The sequence below is a fragment of the Aethalodelphis obliquidens genome, unplaced genomic scaffold (assembly GCF_003676395.1).
Source record: "Aethalodelphis obliquidens isolate GAN/ISIS:26980383/991018 unplaced genomic scaffold, ASM367639v1 scaffold84, whole genome shotgun sequence".
NCBI classification, from domain to species: Eukaryota; Metazoa; Chordata; class Mammalia; order Artiodactyla; family Delphinidae; genus Aethalodelphis; species Aethalodelphis obliquidens.
Window position 1 is genome coordinate 7583471 of NW_020838028.1, and position 6518 is coordinate 7589988.

Consider the following 6518-nt stretch of genomic DNA (forward strand, 5'->3'; position numbering starts at 1 on the left):
GTGGGCTAGTTCTGGGGGTTAACCTAACACCTACTTACAATTTTGTAAGCACCTGTTGCCCTCTATGAAATTCCTTTCTGCTTAAATCAGATAAAATGTTTTCTGTATTTGCAATTGAACTAAAAGATGCACTTCTTTGTGACCTGTGTTTTAAGATACTGTATTTCTTCCATTATTTTTTTCTGGACACTAATTCAGCTCTCAAGAATGACTATACTCTTTTCTCATTAACCTATTTAATTGTTTTTAAGCTACTTAATTTTTGAAAACAGTACTTTTAGTTGCCCAGAGTCTTTTTATGTCCCCTTTTAGTCTTTTAGTCCTCTTTCCTCCCATTTGGCAGTTCTGTTTTGCTAGGAGACCCCGCCAGTTATTCTGTCTTCGATTCTCCAGTTGCTCTTAGTTTTAGTTGCTCTTAGTTTTCTTTGCCCACTCATGATTCTGTTGACCCTGGGTGGTCAGGACAGTCTGGTGGTGGGGACACAGCACTCTGCTCTAGTAAGGCTTCAATTTGCAGCAGATGTCAGTCTTCTCTTGGAGCCCTGGGTTATCCCCTCTGCTCTCTCTGTCTCCCAATCTGCAGGTGTTAGCCTTCTGCCATATGTGCAGTTGTCTCACAGCTCTACTGGGCCTGGAAGATTTTGCATGTCTCCCAGGACGACAGGCATTCAGAGGTGCTGCTCTTCCTCTGTCTTCTTTCCTAATGTCTCTGACAACCCTATTAGACAGACAGACTCTTCAGGCTTTCAGAACTGTCTGGTGTTTTATTCAACAGCTGAAGCAGACAGTATCAGAGATACAGTTTCATGCTTCCTTACCCACTGAAACTATTTAACACTGTCACTGAAAAATATCCAAAAATTAAAAACAGGATGATGAGAAGCCCAATATCAGTTAGGACTGGATTCACCTGCATGAACCAGAAAACTGTCTAGTGTTTATTACCCTCTGGTTAGACTATTATACAGTTTTTATAAGGTAGGCAACGAGGAGTGCTTTCCACAAGCCTCCTCAGGAAAGGCATTAAGTGGCCAAGGACATTAGTAATGTCATTTTCAGCTACTTTGGCCATTAAGTAAAGGATCCTAAAATACCTCCCTTCTTGTCTTACCCCATCCTGTTCCCTGTTCCCACTTCCTTTTCCTTACTCCCTCTTCTCTCAGCTTTTTGCTTGCTTTTATTAAAAGCTCTTTTGGCTGTTGACAGGAATGCCCACAGAGGAAAAACACTTCATGAAAATTATCCTTATATGTGGGGTGGGCAAAGGATGAGAGATTTTAATTGTTTGAAACAACTAAACACCCACTGAGGAAATCAGGAGGATTTTGTTTATTACTTGGAGCAGTTACCAGTTACCACTACCAGTTACTACCTCACTTACTTTTAGTAATGGAAGTCTAAGGATTTTTGCTGAGCACATGGCTGCCCAGACAGAGATTACATTTCCCACCTTAACTTGCAGTTCGCCATGGCAATATGCCATGGTTCTGGCCATGCAGTTTAAGGGAAAGTGATGTGTGCAACCTCTGGTCTTACTTTTAAAAAAGAAGTCATTGGCATTTACTTTAACTGTACCCTTTGAACTAACTAAGATGTCGAAACTGTGGTGATGAGCCAAACGTGAACATACAGATGAAGACTAGATAGTTTCACAGGTGAATTCTATCAAACATTTAGAGAAGAGCTAACACCCATCCTTCTCAAACTCTTTCAAAAAATTGCAGAGGAAGGAACACTCCCAAGCTCATTCTACAAAGCCACCATCACCCTGATACAAAACCAGACAAAGATATCACAAAAAAAGAAAATTACAGACCAATATCCCAGATGAACATAGACACAAAAATCCTCAACAAAATACTAGGAAACAGATTTCGACAACACATTAAAAAATACAACACAATCAAGTGGGATTTATCCCAGGGATGCAAGGATTCTTCAATATATACAAATCAACCAGTGTGATACACCATATTAATAAATTAAAAAATAAAAACCATATGATCATCTCAATAGATAAAGAAAAAGCTTTTGACAAAATTCAACACCCATTTATGATAAAAATCTCTCCAGAAAGTGGGCATAAAGGGAAACTACCTCAACATAATAATGGTCATATATGACAAACCCACAGCAAACATCATTCTCAATGGTGAAAAACTGAAAGTATTTCCTCTAAGATCAGGAAAAAGACAAGGATGTCCAGTCTCACCACTATTATTCAACATAGTTTTGGAAGTCCTAACCATGGCAATCAGAGAAGAAAAAGAAATAAAAGTAATCCAAATTGGAAAAAAAGAAGTAAAACTGTCACTGTTTGCAGATGACATGATACTATACATAGAAAACCCTAAAGATGCCACCAGAAAACTACTAGAGCTAATCAATGAATTTGGTAAAGTTGCAGGGTACAAAATTAACACACAGAAATCTCTTGCATTCCTATACACTCACAACAAAATATCAGTAAGAGAAATTAAGGAAACACTCCCATTTACCATTGCAGCAAAAAGAATAAAATACCTAGGAATAAACCTACGTAAGGAGGTAAAAACCTGTACTCAGAAAACTATAAGACACTGATGAAAGAAAACAAAAATGAAACAAACAGATGGAAAGATATACCATGTTCCTGTATTGGAAGAATCAACTTTGTGAAAATGAGTGTACTACCCAAAGCAATCTACAGATTCAATGCAATCCCCATCAAATTACCAATGGCATTTTTCACAGAATGAGAACAAATATTTTGCAATTTATATGGAAACACAAAAGACCCTGAATAGCCAAAGCAATCTTGAGAAAGAAAAATGGAGCTGGAGGAATCAGGCTCCCTGACTTCATCCCAGACACTAAACTCCTAGAGGAAAACATAGGCAGAACACTCTGACACAAATCACAGCAAGATATTTTTTGACCCACCTCCTAGAGTAATGAAAATAAACAAATGGGACCTAATTGAACCTAAACGCTTTTTCACAGCAAAGAAAACCATAAATGAGACAAAGACAACCCTCAGAATGGGAGAAAATATTTGCAAATGAAGCAATTGACAAGGGATTTATCTCCAAAATATACAAACAGCTCATGCAGCTCAATATCAAAAAAACAACCCAATCAAAAAATGGGGGGAAGACCTAAATAGACATTTCTCCAAAGAAGACATACAGATGGCCAAGAGGCACATTAAAAGATGCTCAACATCACTAATTATTAGAGAAATCAAAACTACAGATCAAAACTATAATGAGGTATCAGCTCACACCAGTCAGAATGGCCATCGTCAAAAACAAACAGTAAATGCTGGAGAGGTTGTGGAGAAAAGGTTGCACTGTTGATGGGAATGTAAATTGATACAGCCACTATGGAGAACAGTACGGAGATTCTTAAAAAACCAGAAATAGAATTACCATATGACCCAGCAATCTCACTACTGGGCATATACCTTGAGAAAATCATAATTCGGAAAGGCACATGCACCCCAATGTTCATTGCAGCACTATTTACAATAACCAGGACATAGAAGCAACCTAAATGCCCATCGACAGAGGAACGGATAAAGGAGATGTAGTAAATATATACAATGGAATATTAGCCATAAAAAGAAACGAAATTAGGTCATTTGTAGAGACATGATGGACCTGGAGGCTGTCATACAGAGTGAAGCAAGTCAGAAAGAGGAAAACAATTATCGTATATTAATGCATGTATGTGGAATCTAGAAAAATGGTTCTGATGAATTTATTTGCAGGGCAGGAATAGAGATGAAGATGTAAAGAATGGATGTATGGACATGGGGTGGAGGAAGAGGGGTAGGATGAATTTGGAGGTTGGGATTGACATATATACACTACCATGTGTAAAACAGATGGTTAGTGGAAACATGCTATATATCGCAGGGAGCTCAGCATGGTACTCTGTGGTGACCTAGATGGGTGGGATGTGGGGGAGGGGAGGGAGGTCCAAGAAGGAGAGAGTATATATATAGCTGATTAATTTCATTGTACAGCAGAAACTAACACAACATAGTAAAGCAGCTATACCCCAATTAAAAAAAATAATTAGGGTGGATGATAGTAAGTCATTTTGTTCTTAAAAATAAAAGAATATAATGATAATTTCAACATATGGAAAAAATGTCTATTCACAAAGGCATTTTTTTCTAATTTGAACAAGTGTGCCTATGGATGGACTAGTGACCATTGATCTCCATTCCTTGTTATGTAAGATCAGTTACAAAATAATGAATTTCTTTCCTTAAAAAATATTGCTTGCTCAGGAAACTCTGGCTTCATGTAATTTTTACTAAAAATTTAAGGATCACAATATTTTCTTTCACATGCTTTTTAAAAAATAATGTGATAAAAATAGCTATTTAAATGGAAAGATTTGAATAGATGGCATATTAATAGTTCATCTACAACTAATAACCAATTATTCTGTGAATAACTGAAATTTTTGCAAAGAATTTTATTTAATACAGATTCTCTTATGTTGTCTCTGGATCCCATGGGGTAACATGGCAGCCACTGGGCAGGGCATTCTTAAGGCATTTGCTTTCTTTCTTTTTTTTTTTTTTTCCTTTTTTAGCTTTGTTTTAGTTTATTTTCTCTCTCTCTCTTTTTTTTTTAACATCTTTATTGGAGTATAATTGCTTTACAATGGTGTGTTAGTTTCTGCTTTATAACAAAGTGAATCAGCTATACATATACATATATCCCCATATCTCTTCCCTCTTGCATCTCCCTCCCACGCTCCCTATCCCACCCCTCTAGGTGGTCACAAAGCACAGAGCTGATCTCCCTGTGCTATGTGGCTGCTTCCCACTAGCTATTGGTTTTATATTTGGTATTGTATATATGTCCATGCCACTCTCTCACTTTGTCCCAGCTTACCCTTCCCCCTCCCGGTGTCCTCATGTCCATTCTCTATGCCAGCATCTTTATTCCTGTCCTGCCCCTATGTTCTTTATGACCTTTTTATTACTTTTTTTAGATTTCATATATATGTGTTAGCATATGATATTTGTTTTTCTCTTTCTGACTTACTTCACTCTGTATGACAGACTGTAGGTCCATCCACCTCACTACAAATAAATCAATTTCATTTCTTTATCCGTTCATCTGTTGATAGACACTTAGGTTGATAGACACTTAGGTGGCTATTGTAAATGAAGCTGCAATGAACATTGATGGCACTTGCTTTCTAACATCTCCACTAAGATGCTAAAAAGTCCACAAATGTGCCCTTGGACAATGTGTAACTTCTGTACTTGTTTGTCTCCTCCATACATACTTGAGGGCAAAAAGGAAAATGAAAGCTGAGTGTAAACGCATAAAAGATCCTAAGTCTGGATCTAGTAGAGAGTTATCACTCTTTTTTTATTCTCCCAATTTAATTGAGATATAATTGACATAGAGCTCTGTATAAGTTTTTGGTGTACAGCATAATTGTTTTATATATAATGAAGTGGTCATGACAATAAGTTTAGTGAGCATCCATCATCTCATATAGATACAAAATTAAATGAATGTGAAAAATCTTTTTCCTTGTGATGAGAACTCTTAGGCTTTGCTATCTTAATAATTTTCATATGTAACATACAGCAGTGTTAAATATTTATCATATTGTACATTACACTCCTAGTTCTTATTTATCTTATAACTGGAAGTTTGTACATTTTGATGGCTTTCATCCAATTCCTCCTCCCCCAACACCCCACCTCTGGTAACCACAAAACTGATCTCTCTTCTATAAGTTTTCTGTGTTTTTGGTTTTGAAGTATTATTGACCTACAACACTATAATAAATCCTGTTACATAACATAGAGATTTGATATTTCTATACTTTCAAAATGGTCACCATGATATGTCTAGGTTCATTCGGTCATCATACAAAGATATTACATAATTATTGACTATATTCCCCACACGGTATATTTCATAAGCATTACTTTGCAACTGGAAGATTGTACTTCTTAATCTCCATCACCTATTTCTTTTCCCCCGATCCACCTCCCCTCTGAACACCACCTGTTTCACCTCGGTATCTGTAACTCTGTTTCTGATTTGTTTTGCTTGTTCATTTTTGTTCTTTTATATGTATCACATATAAGCAAAATCATACAGTGTTTGCTTCCTCTGTCTGATTTGTTTCTCGTAGCATAATACATTCTAGCTCCACCCATGTTCTTGCAAATGGCAAGATTTCATTCTTCTTTTATGGCTGAGTCATAGTCAATCATATATATATGATTATATATAATATATATAATTATATATACAATATATATACAATATATAATTATATATATAAAATTATATATATAATATATAATATTATACATATTTTTATAATATAAAAATATATATTATATATAATATACACAATATATATTATATATATAATTATATATATATAATATATATAATTTTGGACATGGGGTGGAGGAAGAGGGGTAGGATGAATTTAGAGGTTGGGATTGACATATATACACTACCATGTGTAAAACAGATGGT